Source organism: Moschus berezovskii, chromosome X (genome assembly GCF_049115385.1).
Source record: "Moschus berezovskii isolate FMDL1 chromosome X, NW_MosBer_1.0, whole genome shotgun sequence".
Taxonomy (NCBI): Eukaryota; Metazoa; Chordata; class Mammalia; order Artiodactyla; family Moschidae; genus Moschus; species Moschus berezovskii.
Window position 1 is genome coordinate 63,068,859 of NC_142488.1, and position 19,817 is coordinate 63,088,675.

The following is a 19,817-nucleotide window of genomic DNA, read 5'->3' on the forward strand; positions in this document are numbered from 1 at the left end:
AAACAGAATTTTTCTTGACAGTCAGGTTTTGCTAGCCTATAAAGTGATAACATGTTTACCATACAATTGCATCAACTTCAGCATTATGTATGGTTGTATTCACCTCCTGAGGGAGTAAACATCATATATAGAATGCCACTGTGTAGGACACTTCTACCCACATTATTTTACTTAATCCTCACACCTGATCTCTGAGGATTATTATCCCCAGTTTTTATAGATGAAAGCTCAGAGAAGGACATAGCTTGCTTGAGGTCACCTGGCTACTGATTAAAACCTCAGTCATTGTTCAAGAGCCATCTGAGAATATCCAAATATCTAAAATCCAATTAAAATCTTAGAAGAAGAGCTTGATATCACACCCCTCTAGCCTAATAGAATCCCTTTGATAAGCCTCTCTGGGAACCAGCAAGGCCCTTAGTTGTTCAGTAATATCTCACATTGATATAATGCCTTCCTAAACTCGGGATCCCCAGCCTCTGGGATCTAATGTCTAATGATCTGAGGTAGAGCTGATGTAATAATAATAGAAATAAAGTGCACAATAAATGTAATGTGTTTGAATAATCCTGAAACCATCCCCAAACCCCCTGGTCCATGGAAAAATTGTCTTCCACGAAACCAGTCCCTCATACCAAAAAGGTTGGGGACCATTGTCCCAAACAACTTTTCACCTCTGATCACCTCATCTCTAACCTAAGTGGGACCCCTTAGGTACTTTACCTGTCACTTCATCTGGATCAGTAATGCTCAGTTACACCAGATTCAGTGTTACTGATTCTGGGACCCCTGCCTCCACTGTCCCCTCTTTCTCTGCTCCCGAAGTCCCAGAACACTGCTAGAGGGAGTACCAAGCAGGCCAGTATAAATTCATGCTGTCCAGTTTCAACTTGGCCCTTGCAGCTGCTCAGCAACCCTTTTATTTGTCTCATACATTCTCTGGCACTCTCCCCACAGAGGCTGTTCCAGACCTTCCTCTTCTCATATTCCAGCTCCTCCTGTTCCACTCCTTCAGATTAATACACACACTTTCATCAGATGCTTGATAATTCAATAACATTTTAAAAAGCATAGTAATGGAGAATGTAAAACATGTACAAAAGTAGACTGAATACTGTAATGAATCCCTTACTAAACACTCAGCTTCCACTAGTATCAACTCTTGGGCACTCTTGTTTCATCTGTTTCCTCTGTCCCATAATATTTTGCAGCAAATTCCAGATATGATGTCATTCCATACCTAAATATTTCGTTATGTATCTTTAAAAGGTAAGGATTCTTTTTTAAAAATATAATTGTAGTATCATTAGCACACATAAAATAAACAAGCAGTATTTCCTTAATATCATTAAATATCAAGTCAGCATTTAAATTTCTAGTAGTTTCATAAACGTCAAAAGAATTTTACGGCTTTTTTGGTTTGAATCAGTGTCTAAATAAGATCCACACATTGTGATTGAATATATATTATATGTCATTTTTTTCCTTGCAACTTTTTATTGAGGAAGTTGGATTGTTTTTCAGTAGAATTTCATAGTCTGGGTTTTGCCAATTCCATCTCTGTTGTATAGGTTCTCTGTTGTATATATTGGTAAGATCAATAATGTCTGTACAATGCATATTCTATATTCATTGTCCTATTTTCAGCGGTGTAGGGAAATTGTCTACGTGACCAAAGAAATGGAGGGTGTCTGGCCTAGAGAGTGACTCAGGAAGAAGCTAGGACCTCTTTAGCAGGAATGAAACAGATGGCTCAATAAATAGTAACGGAGGTCCAGGCAAGATAAGATGGGTGAGGGGCCATGCAGTGTCAGATTTCTACTCTGCTGGTATTTAGAGCAGGACAGTCAGGGGAGCAATGATCAGGCTGAAGTCAGAACTAGAAAAGGAGAGGTAGCTCTTGAGGCAGCAGCTGGGATTATTTCTCAGGGGATTACTCTTCTTGCTATACCCTGTTTTCTAAATATATCTTATTCATTTCCACCTCTGTGCCTTTGCCCCGGATGTTTCCTCTGCTTGGAATAGCATCTCCTTTCTCTCTACCCATCCAAATTCTACTTACCTTTAACAACCAGTGCAAGTTCCCTCTTCTCTGTACTTTAGATTGTAGAGTCATAAAATATCTCTGAAAGGATAAACAAAAGATCAAGAACATTGATTGCTGTCCTGGGAAGGAAACTGGATGGCTAGAGGACAAGGCTGGAAGGAAGAAAGATATTACTGATTTGCTGCAGGAGGGACAGTTAATCTGATGAAAGTGTCTAATATGAAATCTGTGGAAGTAGAAGGAGGGAGACTGGAGTTTATAATTTGAGGAGAAAGAAGAAGGTCTGAAACAGCCTCTGTGGGGAGAGTGCCAGGAAACACATGAGACAAATAAAAGGGTTGCTGAGCAGCTTCAAGGAAAGGGCCAAGTTGAAATTGGACAGCATGAATTTATATTGGTCTGCTTGATTCTCCCTCTAGCAGTGTTCTGGGACTTCGGGAGCAGAAAGAGAGAGAGGACAGTAGAGGCAGGGGTCTTAGAGTCAGTAACACTGAATCTGACATAATTGGGAGATAATTACTGATCTGGATAAAGTAACAGGTAAAGTGCCAGGGGGGTCCCACTTAGGTTAGGGATGAGGTGATCAGAGATGAAAAGTGATTTGGAAAAGTGTTGTATCATTATGAGATATCACTGATGAACTAAGGGCCTCATTGGTTCCCACATAGGCTTGTCAAAGGGATGCTAGGCTAGAGTAGTATGATTATCTTCTATAATCGTCTTCTAAAATCCCAGTTGGGTCTTTAGGTTTTAGATATTCTTAGATGACTCTTGGACAACTCTTAGCAATGACTGAAGTTTAAACATGTGGCAGTCATCACTGAAACCGGAACTTTTGCAAGACACATAATGGGAAGAGTAATTTTAAAAAAGCTCTTGCTGAGTCGTATGGCAGCTCTATTTCCATTTTTTTAAGGAATCTCCACACTGTTCTCCATAGTGGTTGTACTAGTTTGCATTCCCACCAACAGTGTAAGAGGGTTCCCTTTTCTCCACACCCTGTCCAGCATTTATTGCTTGTAGACTTTTGGATAGCAGCCATTCTGACTGGCGTGAAATGGTACCTCATTGTGGTTTTGATTTGCATTTCTCAGAGGGATGGGATGGGGAGGGAGGTGGGAGAGGGGTTCAAGATGGGGAACACATGTACACCCGGGGCAGATTCATGTTAATGTATGGCAAAACCAATACAATAATGTAAAGTAATTAGCCTCCAATTAAAATAAATAAATTAAAAAAAATAAAAATAAAAAAAGCTCTTTATTGAGCCTTTTTACTATTATCTAAGTACTGTAATAAAATATGTGCATGTGTACATGCACACTTTATCTGTTTCTTTGTATATATTATATATACATATATCTCAAATGAGAATATATATTCTCCTTTACTTCTCACAATAGTGTATTAAAAGCATTATTATTATTTTTTTAATAGATGATGAAACTGGGCTTCAGGGAAGTTGCATAATTTTCTCTAGGTCACACATCTATCAAGTGTCAGAACTGGAACTCAAATCCAGATTTGAGTACAAAGCCTGTGGTCTTTCGTTTCTAACACTACTTCCGAACAAATACGTGTGTCCATAAAATCAGTGTTATTTTGCCAATGACATCCATTTTTAAAACTTTAGATTCATTCTCACCAAAAAGATTTATACACTGAATTGAAAGCTTTTGGTGAGTAAGAAGTTAATTGACTAGGGTGGAAGAAAGAGATTCTTAGAGACAGTGAAACCAATTGAAGATAGTTGCAGTAGTCCAAGAGAGAAAGATGAGACCTCAAACTAAGTGGGTGTGGTAGTAAGAATGGAGGAGAGAATAATGTATTTAAGAGATATGTCTTAGTTGATTCATGCTGCTATAACAAAGTACCATGGACTAGGTGGTTTATAAACAAATAAATTTATTTCTTACAGTTCTGGAGGCTGGAAGTCTGAGATCAGGGTACCAACGTAGTCACATTCTGGCGAGGGACCTCTACCAGGTGGAGAGGAATCTCTCATGATTCTTATAAGGGCACTAATCCCATTCATGATCTCTTCTAATCCTAGTTACCTCTCCAAAGCCCCATCTCCTAATACCATCACATTGGAGGGTAGGATTTTAATGTGTGAATTTTAGAGGACATAAACACTGAGTCCACAACATCAGAAGGAGTGAAAGTAATATGGATGGCCATTGCTAGTCTCTGTGTTCCTTAAACTTAATGCAACTCACTCCTTCCTCAGTGAATCTGTACTGCCTGTTCCCCCTACCTGGAATAGTCTTTCTCCAGGTCTTTGAATAGGTGATTCTTTCTTAACATTCACAGCTCAACTATCACCACTCATGATAGGGAAACAATTCATTATCTCAAAAATTAATCAATAAAGGGAGATAATCAAGTATTTGTCCTGCCTTTCCTGGATAAACTGGGTAGATGAAGGGACATGTCTTTTTCCAAAGCCATTCCAATTAATAAAAAGAAATAAAATTAGAATATCACTGTTTTGCAATCCTTGATAAACAATGAGCAAAGATATTAGACATTATGTCTATCCTATAGTCATCATGAGGAATGCTGGGCTGAAAGAAGGACAAGCTGGAATCAAGATTGCTGGGAGAAATATCAATAACCTCAGATATGCAGATGACACTACCCTTATGGCAGAAAGTGAAGAGGAACTCAAAAGCCTCTTGATGAAAGTGAAAGAGGAGAGTGAAAAGGTTGGCTTGAAGCTCAACATTCAGAAAACAAAGATCATGGCATCTGGTCCCATCACTTCATGGGAAATAGATGGAAAAACAGTGGAAACAGTGTCAGACTTTATTTTTTTGGGCTCCAAAATCATTGCGGATGCTGATTGCAGCCATGAAATTAAAAGACGCTTGCTCCTTGGAAGGAAAGTTATGACCAAACTTGATAGTATATTAAAAAGCAGAGACATTACTTTGCCAACCAAGGTCCGTCTAGTCAAGGCAATGGTTTTTCCCGTGGTCATGTATGGATGTGAGAGTTGGACTGTGAAGAAGGCTGATCTCTGAAGAATCGATGCTTTTGAACTGTGGTGTTGGAGAAGACTCTTGAGAGTCCCTTGGACTGCAAGGAGATCCAACCAGTCCATTCTAAGGGAGATCAATCCTGGATGTTCATTGGAGGGACTGATGCTAAAGCTGAAACTGCAATACTTTGGCCACCTCATGCGACGAGTTGACTCACTGGAAAAGACTCTGATGCTGGGAAAGGTTGGGGGCGAGAGGAGAAGGGGACGACGGAGAATGAGATGGCTGGATGGCATCACCGACTCTGTGGACCTGAGTTTGAGTGAACTCCGGGAGTTGGTGATGGACAGGGAGGCCTGGCGTGCTGTGATTCATGGGGTCGCGGAGAGTCGGACACGACTGAGCGACTGAAGAAAAAGAAGAATAGTCATATGAAAGGGATGGAGTCCGAGTTTGATCTAGTCTTTGGATCCAGATGCCAATTTGCAGGAAATACATAGAAACCACATAATGCCTATGCAATTAGCAAAGTGCAGAGTGGGAAGCTTGACAGGTCAAATTTGAGTTCTTCCATTAAAAAAAAATCACACCTCTCAGTGAGGCCTTTCTTGACCATCTTCTCTAAATTAGCACCTACTCGCCAAGGTACTATCACATTACCCTGTTTGATTTTCCCCATATCCATTATCATCTGCTGAGGTTTCCTTACATGAGAAGCAATATAGCATAACAGTTCAGAGGACAAACTATTAATATGACATCAGGCTGCCTGGGTTCAAATCTTGACTACTTACTAGTTATGTGACCTTAAAGTACTTAAGAGCTATAGACCTCAGTTTCCCCAACTATAAAATGGGATTAATAACAGTGCCTATATCATAGGGTCATTAGGAGTATTAAATGAGATCTCACTTAATATCTACCTCATAGCTTATCATAGTAACTAGTACAGGATGAGCATTATAAATGCTAACAATATTGCATAATTATTTTTTTCTTGTACATTATTTCTCTCATTCACTAGCATATAAATCTTTCTGCACTATATGCAGCATCTAAAACTGCTGAGCGCATATATATATTATGTGCTTAATATATGTTTGTTGACTGAAAGACCTGAGTTAGGGTGATAAAGAAAGTAGAAAGGAGATATGTAAGATATTATTTAAAAAGAAGGGAAAAAAAAACCTTGGGCTTGATTTTTTTCTGATAGAGAGGGAATGGTATAAGATGATTACTCCAAGGCTTCAAACATAAGTAACAGGTAGGTTAGTGCTTTTAACAGAAACAGGAAAACTGGGAACTAGAACTAATATTATTTGAATATTCCAATAGTGAATTTTACTTTAGATACAAGTTTGAAATGATGGCAAAGCATGTGAGTGGAAATGCTAGCAGACAGTTAATTAGAAATGCAAAATTAGAGTTCATGAGAAAAATCAGCACTGAAGATAGATTTCACTATCATCTGCATCAATATGACACAAACATTTAACTTACTAGTATGAGTTTCCTTCATCTTTAAAAAACAAAAAGCATGCAGATGTGACTAAAATGGAAAACTCAGTATTTGAACTCTTAAATTGTTCTCAGAAGTCAGCATAAGAAATTTGGTATGTATTCTTACAACCATTTTCTATACATTTATAAGCATATCGGCATACAACATGTAAAGACATAGTAAAAGTATGAGTGATACCTACATTTTTATGGAGATGTTTGGTTTTTCTTTTTGGCCAATTTGGAATTATTCTATAAATATTTTTCTGTAGCTTAATTGTTAAGCATATCACTTTATTGTCCTTTAAAATATTTCCACATCAATATATATAGATTTCTGACATTCTTTTTTGTCCTGTATAGTATGGATATCCCATAATTTATTTAACTATTCTGCTATTGGTGAACACTTAAGTTGTTGACAGTTTTTTAATATTACAAATTGCTGCTGCTGCTGCTAAGTCGCTTCAGTTGTGTCCGACTCTGTGCAACCCCATAGACGGCAGCCCACCAGGCTCCCCCGTCCCTGGGATTCTCCAGGCAAGAACACTGGAGTGGGTTGCCATTTCCTTCTCCAATGCATGAAAGTGAAAAGTGAAAGTGAAGCCGCTCAGTTGTGTCCGACTCTTTGCGACCCCATGGACTGCAGCCTACCAGGCTCCTCCGCCCATGGGATTTTCCAGGCACGAGTACTGGAGTGGGTTGCCATTGCCTTCTCTGAATATTACAAATTACGCAGCAATTAAAACCGTTATACACGTATCTTTGAATATTTATACTAATATTTTTTGAGGATAGATTTCTAGAAGTGGGATTGCTGGAAAGGAGGTATAAATATCCTTCCACATTTGCAGTGTTAATATATACTGCTCAATTTCCCTCCATAAAGGCTGTTTCAGTTTACATGGCCACCCAGCAGTGTATGAGGTACCAGTTTCCCCAAAACCCTCTTCAATATTTTGTTATGAATTAAAATTTTTATCAACAAGATATGCAAATAATGGTATCTCATTTTTATTTTGCATTTCTTCTGGTCTCAGGAAACGGTAAGCATTTTTTACTGAATATAGCAGTCCTCCTTATCCATGGTTTCACATCCCATGATTTTAGTTACCCTCAGTCAAATGTGGTCTGAAAACATTAAATGGACAATTCCAGAAATAAGCAACTCATAAGTTTTTAAAAAATATTTTATTGACGTATAGTTGATTTATAATGTTGTAGTTAGTTTCTGCTGTATAGCAAAGTAACTCAGTTATACATGTATATATATATATTCTCTTCATATTCTTTTCCATTATGGTTTATCACAAGATATTGAATATTGTTCTCTGTACTGTACAGTATGACCTTATTGTTTATCCATCCTATATATCATAGTTTGCATCTGCTAATCTCAAACTCCTAGTCCTTCCCACCTCTACCCTCTCCCCCTTGGCAACTACAAGTCTGTTCTCAATATCTGTAAGTCAGTTTTTGTTTCATAGATTATGTTCATTTAGTATTTGTCTTTCTCTTTCTGACTTACTTTGCTTAGTATGATAATCTCTAGGTCCATCCACGTTACTGCAAGTGGCATTATTTCATTCTTTTTAATGGCTAATATTCCATTGTATATACATACATACCACATCTTCTTTATCTGTTCATCTGTCGATGGGCATTTAGGTTGCTTCCAAGTCGACTATTGTGAATAGTGCTGCTGTGAACATAAGGGTACATGTATCTTTTTGAATTATAGTTTTGTCTGGGTATATGCCAGCAGTGGGATTGTAGGATCATATGATAGATAGGTCTATTTTTAGTTTTTTGAGAAACACCCATATTGTTTTCTCTAGTGGCTGTAAAATTTACATTCCCACCAACCATGTAGGAGGGTTCCCTTTTCTCCACACACTCTCCAGCATTTATTACTAGTAGACATTTTTTTTGACCGCACTGTGTGGCTTGCGGAATCTTAATTCCTCAACCAAGGGTCAGACCTGGGACCTGACAGTGAAAGTGCTGAGTCCTAACCACTGGAATTCTGCCAGGGACTTAGACTTTTTAGTGATGGCCATTCTGACTGGTGTGAGGTAATACCTCATTGTAGTTTTGATTTGCATTTCTTGAATAATTAAGCGATGATGAGCATCTTTTCATGTGCCTATTAGCCATCTGTATGTTTTGTTTGGAGAAATGTCTGTTTCAATGTCTTCTGCCCATTTTTCAATTGGATTATTAGTTTTAAATTGAACACAGTTCTGAATAGCAAGATGAAATCTTGTGACATCCCACTCTAGGATGTAAATCATGCCTTTGTCCAGCACATCCATGCTGTATACTACCCTCCTATTAATCACTTAGTAACCTCCTAGAAGTTATCAGATCAACTGTCTCAGTGTCACAGTGCTTGTGTTCAAATAATGGCCCCAAAGTGCAAGAGTAGATGGTGGCAATTCGGATATTCTCTTCCTGTACCTAATTTATAAAATAAACTTTTTCATAGATACTACTATGTATAGGGAAAAAACAGTATATATAAGTTTTGGTACTATCTGTGGTTTCAGGCATCCCCTGGGGGTCTCAGAAAGTATCCCCTGCAATTAAGGGGGGATTACTGTTTTTGTGTACCAAATTTCTGTTAAACTCTTTTTCCAGCCCCATATGTCATGTGCATCCTCTGCTGTACCTGGTGTCTTGGATCTTTGCATAGTTTTTCTGGTGAAATGGCCCCTTCTTATCTGTATCCTTTGTAGTAGATAAAAATTTCTTCCCAGCTACTATTAATATTTTAGCTATAATTTCTCAAATGACATTCCTGCATCAAGAAAATCCCAAGAACTTTTTATCCTTTCGGGTTTGTACATATTTTGTATATTGTTTTGATTTACTTTTAGTGGTGCCTCAGAAGAGATTTGAAATGCAATACTTGTCATAAACTAAATTGTCATACATAACTGCTTCTCTATTCAGTTCCATTGATATATTTGTCTATACTTGAACTATTTCACAACTTTATATAATAATTTGATATTTGGTAGGCAAAGCTTCCCTCACTTCTTCTATCTTTTAAAAGTTTCTTGACTCTTTTTATATGTTCTTCTAGATGAACTTCAGAACAAACTTGTTTAATACTCTTATCCCTGTTATCGCAAATCCCAATGAGATTGTTATAGAAATTTACACTTACTTGAAAAGTTTTTAAATAATAAAACTTCTCATTTGGGAATATTTTACATCTGTCTGTCAAATATTCGTACTTATAGCCTTCAGTAATATTTTGTAATTTTATTCATGTCAGTATTTTGTATGTTTCTTGTTAGGTTTATTCCTATCATTTTTTTCACTGCTGTGAATGAGATCTTTCCTCCCATTGCATTTTCTAATTGAATTTTGTTTTTATAGAGAAAAGTTATTGATTTAAAACTTAAAATCTTTTTTCTATTTAATTTTAATAGTATCTCAGTTCATTCTCTTATATTGTCTATGTATCATATATAAACAAGGACATTTTATGATTCTTCCTTTACAGCATTTTAACTTTTGTCTTCATGCTTTGGCTAGAACCTGCAAAGCAACATTCAGCAATAGTTGAGAAAACAGGTGAATATTCTAGATTTTGTTCTGACTTTAAGGTGAATGCCACTAGTATTTCACTATTATGATGATTGCAGTTGTTTTCTTCTTTTTTTAATTTAAAAAATTTTATTTATGGCTGTGCTGGGTCTTCATTGCTGTGCAGGCTTTTCTCTAGTTGTAGTGAGCAGGGACTACTTTTTAGTTGTGGTACACGAGGCTTCTCATTATGGTGGCTTCTTTTGTTGCAGAGCACAGGCTCTAGGGCACATGGGCTTCAGAAATTGTAGCACAGGCTCAGTAGTTGTGGTGCGTGGGCTTAGTTGATCTGCAGCATGTGGGATCTTCCCAGACCAGGGATTGAAACCAGGTCTCCTGCCTTAGCAGGCAGATTCTTTATCACTGAGTCACCAGGGAAGCCCTGCAGTTGTTTTCTATATTCTGTTTCTTTGACTGCACTGGGTCTTAGTTGCACCATGTGGGATCTTCAGTCTTCATTGCAACATGCAGGGTCTTTAGTTGTAGCATGCGAACTCTTAGTTGCAGCCTGTGAGATCTAGTTTCCTGACTAGGGATTGAACCCAGGCCCCCTGAATTGGGAGCTTGAAGTCTTAGCCATTGGACCACCAGGGAATTCCCTGTGTCTCTATTTCTGCTTTGCAAATAAATTCACCTGTTCCATTTTTCCAGATTCTGCATTTAAGTGATATTATGTGATATTTGTTTTTCTCTTTCTGACTTACTTCATTCTATATGACAGTCTCATTTGTTTTTTCAATATTGAGCTCCGTGAGCTGTTTATATATTTGGAGATTAACCCCTTGTCAGTTGCTTCATTTGCAAATATTTTCTACCATTCTGAGGGTTGTCTTTTCATCTTGTTTATAGTTTCCTCTGCTGTACAAAACCTTTTAAGTTTAATTAGGTCCCATTTGTTTATTTTTGTTTTTATTTCCATTAATCTAAGAGGTGGGTCAGAGAGAATTTTGCTTCAATTTATGTCAAAGGGTGTGCTGTCTGTATTTTCCTGTAAGAGTTTTATATTGCCCAGCCTTACATTTAGGCCTTTAATCCATTTTGAGCTTATTTTTATATATAATGTTAGAGAGTGTTCTGATTTCATTCTTTTACATATAACTGTCCAGGGGATTTCCCTGATCATCCTGTAGCTAAGACTCCAAGCTTCCAGTGCAGGGGTTCCAGGTTCCATCCCTGGTCAGGGAATTAGATCCCACATGCCCCAAGTAAGAGTTCACATGCTGCAACTAATAGTTTTCATGCTGCAGGTAAAAAAGAGATCCCACACATGCCACAGCTAAAGATCCTGCAAGTAGTTTAATCACTCAGTCGTGTCTGACTCTTTGCAATCCCATGGACTGTAGCCAACCAGGCTTCTCTGTCCATAGGATTCTCCAGTCAAGAATACTGGAGTGGATTGCTGTTCCCTTTTCCAGAGGATCTTCCTGACTCAGGGATGGAACCCTGGTCTCCTGAATTGCAGGCAGATTCTTTACCATTTGAACTACAGGAAAGTCCTAAAGATTCTTAATGCCGCAACTAAAAGATCCTGTGTGCTACAATGGAAACTGAATATAGGGCATGCCACGACTAAGACCCAACACAGCCAAATAAACAAACAAACATATAGCTGTCCAGTTTTCCCAGCACCACTTATTGAAGAGACTGTATTTTCTCCATTGTATATTCTTGCCTCCTTTGTCGTAGATTAGGTGACCATAGATTAGCTGACCATTAGGTGTGTGGGTTTATCTCTGTGCTTTCTATCCTTCCATTGATCTATATTTCTGTGTTCTGTGCCAGTATCATACTGTCTTGATTAATGTAGCTTTGTAGTATAGTCTGAAGTTGGACTGGTGCCTGATTCCTCAAGCTCCATTTTTCTTCCTCAAGGTTGCTTTGGCTCTCATGGCCAATTTTGTTTCATCTATATTTTGCTAGCTCCTGCTTCTCTGCCCACGTAAGATTATTCTGAAGCAAATATCAGATATCATATTATTTCATCTCATCCATAAATATTTTGGTATGTATCTCTAAGACATAAGAACTTTTCTTAAACATGACAACAAAGCAATCACCTCTAAAAAATTCTTATATTCATCAAGTGTACAGTCACTGTTCAAATTTTCCTGATTGTCTCATAAATGTTTGTGTGTTTATTTTTAGTTTGTTTGACTCATGATCCAAGCACAGGTTATATGCTGCAACTGGTTGATATGTTTCTTTTTAAAAAAATTTATTTCTTTATTTTGAGCTACATTGAATCTTAGTTGTGGCATGAGGGATCTTTTGTTGCACTGCTCGGGCTCTTCATTGTGACTTGCAGGCTTCTCTCCAGTTGTGGGGTATGGGCTCAGTAGTTGCAATGTACAGGCTCTCTAGTTGTGGCACACTGGCTCAGTAGTTGTGGCATGGGGGCTTACTTGTTCCACAGCATGTGGGAATCTTAGTTCCCTGACCAGGTATCAAACCCATGTCCCCTGTAGTGGAGGGCAGATTCTTAACCATTGGAATTCCCTGTTTCTTAAGTCTTTTAATCTATAGGTGCCCATTCCTTCTCCCACAATTTTTTTTAATTCCCGTGGGATTTATTAGTTGAAGAAATTGAGTGGTTTGTCTCATAGCATTTTCCATAAGATACATTTTAGTAATTATATCCCTGTTCCTTATATTTCCTAAATACTGATGAGAGCTGGAGACTTGATTAGATTTACATTTGCATTCTATTTTTTTACTCTGTTGAGGGACAAGAATATGTGGTGATATTTTCCTGTTCCTTATATTTCCTAAATACTGATGAGAGCTGGAGACTTGATTAGATTTACATTTGCATTCTATTTTTTTACTCTGTTGAGGGACAAGAATATGTCATAGGTAGTATTGTATAAGTAGACACAAATTCTCTTGTTCCTTTTACAATCTTTTTGATGTTCTGAAGTTTCATTAAAAATGTCTGAGTGGAGATTCCTTTCCTTGTTTTCTTTTTCCTGTTTGGGATTCCTGAGTTTTAAGGTTGGCATTAAAAAAAAATCAGTTCTCAGCTATTTCCCTTCAAATATTACTGTTCTACTGTTTTCTCTATTCTTGGCCTGAACTCCAATTAGACAACACCTGTAAGCATAGGGCTTTTAAAACTTACGTTGTTGGCCACCAGGGATCAGATGACTTCAGAGCAAGAGTCTGCTGCAGCAATTACCCACTAGGGTTGTAGTTATTCATTGTTTCCTCTGCTTTACTGCCAATGTATCATATATGTATATATGGACAGAGATATACATGTATCTCCACACACAGTTATAATATATCTTGAAATTCATTCCTATCAGTATATAATTCACCTCAGTTTTTCCACTGAGGTATAACTTACATACAGTAAAAAGTTCAAATCTGAAGTATATATTTTTGTGTATGAATACATCTATGAAACAACCCCCAGCTCAAAACAGAACATTTCCAGCACTACAGAGGCTAGCTCCTCGTGACCTCTCAGTCATTATCCAGTCCCAAGATTAACCGCTTTCTGACTTCTACAGTCATAGATTAGTTTTGCCTATATTTGAATTTCATATACATGGAATCATACAGAGTATGAACTCTTTTGAATCTGACTTCTTTCAGCATTGTCTGTGAGCTCCATCTATTTTCAATGTATCAATAATTTGTTCTTGGGAATTCCCTAATTGTCCAGTGGTTAAAATTCCAGGCTTTCACTACCAGAGGCCTGGGTTCGATTCCTGATCAGGGAACTAAGATCCCTGCAAGCCATGCAGCACTGCCAATAACAACAATAATAATAATTTGTCCTTTTCATTGCTGTGTAGAATTCTTTCTTAAAATTAACTTCCTCTGTGATAACCTAAAAGGATGGGATGGGGGAGGGGAAGAAGGCTCAAGAGGGAGGGGATTATATGTATAATTATGGCTGACTCATGTTGTTGTATGGCAGAAACCAACACAACATTATAAAGCAACTTTCCTCCAATTAAAAAAATTAACTTTCATTTTGTGGATATATCATAATGTAGATAACAAATCCTCTGTTGATGGATATATAAATGGTTTTCACCTTGCTACAAACACTACTGCAGTACATATGTTTATTCATGCACCTTTGCCTATATGTATATCAATAGAATAAAATTCTAGATGTGTAGGTGCTAGGTGAAATATTCTGTGCATTATTAATTTTAATAGATTTTGCCAGATTGTCTCCCAAAGAGGATATATTAATTTATAAATCCATCAGCTGTATATATAAGAGTCTGATTCTCATCACCCTTGCTAACTATTAACAATTTACAAATTGAGGTATAGTTGATTTATAATATTATATTAGTTTCAGGTATATTAACATAATGATTCAAAATTTGTATAGATTATATAGCATTTAAAATTATAGGGATTTCCCTGCTGGTCCAGTGGCTAAAAACTCATACTTCTGGGTTTGATCCCTGGTCGAGGAACTAGATCCCACATGCCACAACTGAGGGTTTGCATGCTGCAACTAAAGATCCTGCTTGCTACAACGAAGAATGGAGATTCTGTGTGCTACAACTAAGGCCTCGCAGAGCCAAATAAATAAATAAGCAGAACTTGAAAAAATTAAATTATTATAAAATATTGGCTATATTCCCTGTGTTGTATAGTATATCCTTGTAGCTTATTTATTTATTTTTGGTTGCACTGGGTCTTAATTGCTGTGCATGGGCTTTCTCTGGTTGCAGCGAGCTGAGGCTACTCTCTAGTTCTGGTGTGCAGGCTTCTCATTGCAGTAACTTCTCTTGTTGTGGAGCACAGGCTCTAGGGCATGAAGGCTTCAATAGTTGTGGCACACAGGCTTAGTTGCCCCGCTGCATGTGGTATCTTCCTAGACCACGGATCTAACTTATGTACCCTACACTAGCAGGTGGATTCTTAACCACTGGACCACCATGGAAGTCCACGTAGCTTATTTATTTTATACATAATTTTATATTTTAGACTTCACTAATAAGTGGCAACATAAATTATTTTCTCTGTCTTATTTCACTAAGCATAATACCTGCCAGGTCCATCCATGTTGTTGTAAATAGCAAAATTTCATTCTTTAACACATCTTCTTTATTCATTCATTAATGTACACTTCAGTTCAGTTCAGTTGCTCAGTCGTATCCGACTCTCTGAGACCCCATGAATCACAGCACGCCAGGGTTCCCTGTCCATCACCAACACCCGGAGTTCACTCAAACTCATGTCCATCGAGTCGGTGATGCCATCCAGCCATCTCATTCTCTGTCGTCCCCTTCTCCTCCTGCCCCCAATCCCTCCCAGCATCAGAGTCTTTTCCAGTGAGTCAACTCTTTGCATGAGGTGACCAAAGTATTCGAGTTTCAGCTTTAACATCAGTCCTTCCAATGAACACCCAGGACTGATCTTTAGAATGGACTGGTTGGATCTGCTTGCAGTCCAAGGGACTCTCAAGAGTCTTCTCCAGCACCACAGTTCAAAAGCATCAGTTCTTCGGCGATCAGCTTTCTTCACAGTCTAACTCTCACATCCATACATGACCACTGGAAAAATCATAGCCTTGACTACACAGACCTTTGTTGGCAAAGTAATATCTCTGCTTTTTAATATGCTATCTAGGTTGGTCATAACTTTCTTTCCAAGGAGTAAGCGTCTTTTAACTTCATGGCTGCAATCCCCATCTGCAGTGATTTTGGAGCCCAAAAAATAAAGTCTGACACTGTTTCCCCATCTATTTCCCATGAAATGATAGGACCAGATGCCATGATCTTAGTTTTCTGAATGTTGAGCTTCAAGTCAACCTTTTCACTCTCCTCTTTCACTTTCATCAAGAGGCTTTTTAGTTCCTCTTCACTTTCTGCCATAAGGGTGGTGTCATCTGCACAACTGAGGTTACTGATATTTCTCCCAGCAATCTTGATTCCAGCTTGTGCTTCTTCCAGCCCAGCGTTCCTCATGATGTACTCTGCATATAAGTTAAATAAGCAGGGTGACAATATACAGCCTTGACATACTACTTTGCTTCTATATCATGGCAATTGGAAATAATGCTGCTATGAACATCATGAACTCCTTATTGTCAAATTCAGACTTAAATTGAAGAAAGTAGGGAAAACCACTAGACCATTCAGGTATGACCTAAATCAAATCCTTTACGATTATACAGTGGGAGTGAGAAATAGATTCAAGGGATTAGATCTGATAGAGTGCCTGAAGAACTGTGGTCGGGGTTTCATGACATTGTACAGGGGACAGGGATCAAGACCATCCCTAAGAAAAAGAAATACAAAAAAGGCAAAATGGTTGCCTGAGGAGGCCTTACAAATAGCTGTGAAAAGAAGAGAAGCAAAAGGCAAAGGAGAGAAGGAAAGATATACCCATTTGAATGCAGAGTTCCAAAGAATAGCAAGGAGAGATAAGAAATCCTTCCTCAGTGATCAATGCAAAGAAATAGAGGAAAACAATAGAATGGGAAAGACTAGAGATCTCTTCAAGAAAATTAGAGATACCAAGGGAACATTTCATGCAAAGATAGGCACAATAAAGGACAGAAATGGTATGGACCTAACAGAAGCAGAAGATATTAGTAAGAGTTGGCAAGAATGCACAGAAGAACTATGCAAAAAAGATCTTCATGACCCAGATAACCATGATGGTATGGTCACTCACCTAGAGCCAGACATCCTGGAATGCGAAATCAAGTGGGCCTTAGGAAGCATTGCTATGAACAAAGCTAGTGGAGGTGATGGAATGCCAGTTGAGCTATTTCAAATCCTAAAAGATGATGGTGTGAAAGTGTTGCACTCAATATGCCAGCAAATTTGGAAAACTCAGCATTGGCCACAGGACTGGAAAAGGTCAGTTTTCATTCTAGTCCCAAAGAAGGGCAATGCCAAAGAATGCTCAGACTGCCACACAATTGCATTCATCTCACACGCTAGTAAAGTAATGCTCAAAATTCTCTAAGCCAGACTTCAACAGTATGTGAACTGTGAACTTCCAGATGTTCAAGCTGGATTTAGAAAAGGCAGAGGAACCAGAGATCAAATTGCCAACATCTGTTGGATCATTGAAAAAGCAAGAGTTCCAGAAGAACATCTACTTCTACTTTATGGACTATGCCAAAGCCTTTGACTGTGTGGATCACAATAAACTGTGGAAAATTCTTCTAGATGGGAATACTGGGCCACTTGACCTGCCTCTTGAGAAATCTGTATGCAGGTCAGGAAGCAACAGCTAGAACTGGACATGGAACAACAGACTGGTTCCAGATACAGAAAGGAGTATGTCAAGGCTGTATATTGTCACCCTGCTTATTTAAGTTGTATGCAGAGTACATTATGAGAAATGCTGGGCTGGATGAAGCACAAGCTGTAATCAGGATTGCTGGGAGAAATATCAGTAACCTCAGATAGGCAGATGACACCACCCTTATGGCAGAAAGTGAAGAACTGAAGAGCCTCTTGATGAAAGTGATAGAGGAGAGTGAAAAAGTTGGCTTAAAACTCAACATTCAGAAAACTAAGATCATGGCATCTGGTCCCATCACTTCATGACAAATAGATGGGGAAACAGTGGAAACAGTGACAAACTTTATTTTTTTTGGCTCCAAAGTCACTGCAGATGGTGACTGCAGCCATGAAATTAAAAGACCCTTGCTCCTGGGAAGAAAAGTTACGACCAACCTAGACAGCATATTAAAAAGCAGAGACATTACTTTGCCAACAAAGGCAAAGTAGCCACTTGTCAAGGCGATGGTTTTTCCAGTAGTCACGTATGGATATGAGAATTGGGCTATAAAGAAAGTTGAGTGCTGAAGAATTGATGCTTTTGAACTGTGGTGTTGGAGAAGACTCATGAGAGTCCCTTGGACTGCAAGGAGATCCAACCAGTCAATCCTAAGGGAAATCAGTCCTGAATATTCTTTGGAAGGATTGATGCTGAAGCTGAAACTCCAATACTTTGGCCACCGGATGCGAAGAGCTGACTCATTGGAAAAGACCCTGATGCTGGAAAAGATTGAAGGCAGGAGGAGAAGGGGACAACAGAAGATGTGGCATCACTGTGTGGCATCACTGACTCAATGGACATGAGTTTGAGTAAACTCCAGGAGTTGGTGATGGACAGGGAGGCCTGGCATGCTGCAGTCTATGGAGTTGCAAAGAGTCGGACACACTGACCAACTGAACTGAACTGATGAACTTTGGGATACATCTGTTTTCAAATTAGTGTTTTCATTTTCTTTGGTATATGCCCAAGTGTGGAATTGCTGGATCATATGGTAATTCTATTTTCAGTTTTTTTGTAGAATCTCCATACTGTTTTCCACTGTGGCTGCACCAATTTACATTCCTACCAGCAGTGTACTAGGGTTCCCTTTTCTCCATATCCTTACCAACACTTGTTATTTTTTGTCTCTTTGATGATAGCCATTCTGACAGGTGTGAGGTGATATCTCATTGTGATTTTGATTTGCATTTCTCTGATGACTAGCAGTGTTGAGCATCTGTTGATCATCTGTGTGTCTTCTTTGGAATAATATTTATTTAGATCTTCCACCCATTTTTAAATGAGGTTTTTTTTTTTAATATTGAGCTGTATGTAGTATTTATATATTTTGGATATTAACCCCTAATCAGTCATATAATTTGCAAATACTTTTTTTCCCATTCCTTTTCTGCCTTTCCATTTTCTTGATCATTTCTTTATTGGGCAAAAGCTTTTATGTTTAACGAGGTCCCATTTGCTTATTTTTGCTTTTGTGTCCTTTGCCTTAATTGACAGATCCAAAGAAATATTGCTGTGATTTATGTCAAAGAGAGTTCTGCCTGTGCTCTGTTTTAGGAGTTTTAAAGTTTATTTTTGTATATGGTATTATATAATGTTCTAATTTCAGTTTTTACATGTAGCTGTCCAACTTTCCTGGTACCATTTATTGAAGAGACTGTCTTTTTTCCATTGTGATTAATTGACCTAGGTGTGTGGTTTTATTTATTCTGTTCCATTGATTTATGTGTCTGTTTTTGTGCCAGTACCATACTGCTTTGATTATTATAGCCTTGTAGTATAGTCTGAAGTCAGAGAGCATCATTCTTGAGTTCTGTTCTTTCTCAAAATTGTTTTGGATATTTGGGATCTTCTGTGTTTCCATGCAAATTTTAAAATTATATGTTCTAGTTCTGTGAAAAATACTATGGGTATTTTGTAGGGATTGCATTGAATCTGTACATCACATTGGGTAGTATTTTAGCTACTAAGTCTTCCAATCCATTAACACAGTATATCTTTCTACCTGTTTGTGTCATCTTTAATTTCTTTCATCAGTATCTTATAGTTTGCTGAGTACCAGTCTTTTATTTCCATAGTTAGATTTATTCCTAAGTATTTTATGCCTTTTGGTGTGATTATAAATGAAATTGTTTCCTTAATTTCTCTTTCTGGTAGTTTATTGTTAGTGTATAGAAATGCAATAGATTTCTGTATATTAATTTTGTATCCTGCACTTTACCAAATGATGAGCTCTACTGTTTTTTTGGTGGTGTCTTTAGAATTTCGATGTGTAGTATCAGGTAGTCTGCAAAAAATGACAGCTTTCTTTCCCTTCCGATTTGGATGCCTTTTATTTCTTCTTGTCCAATTGCCATGGATAAGACTTCCACTCTTATGCTGAATAAAAGTGGAAAGAGTGGGCATCCTTGTCTTGT

The 19,817-nt window shown here is 38.0% G+C and overlaps 1 protein-coding gene across 4 annotated transcripts in view; it reads left to right on the top strand.

Annotated features, from left to right (window-relative positions):
• The window catches only part of ITGB1BP2 (integrin subunit beta 1 binding protein 2), a 45,108-nt gene that overhangs the window by 11,215 nt on the left and 14,076 nt on the right, over nt 1-19,817 (top strand). The window contains exon 12 of one of the 4 annotated variants that reach the window (XR_016036952.1): nt 1,212-1,269. The exons of the other annotated variants lie outside the window; for them this stretch is intronic. The gene's annotated coding sequence lies outside the window, so the exon portion shown is untranslated. The remainder of the gene's footprint in view (nt 1-1,211; nt 1,270-19,817) is intronic. 4 annotated transcript variants of the gene reach the window in all.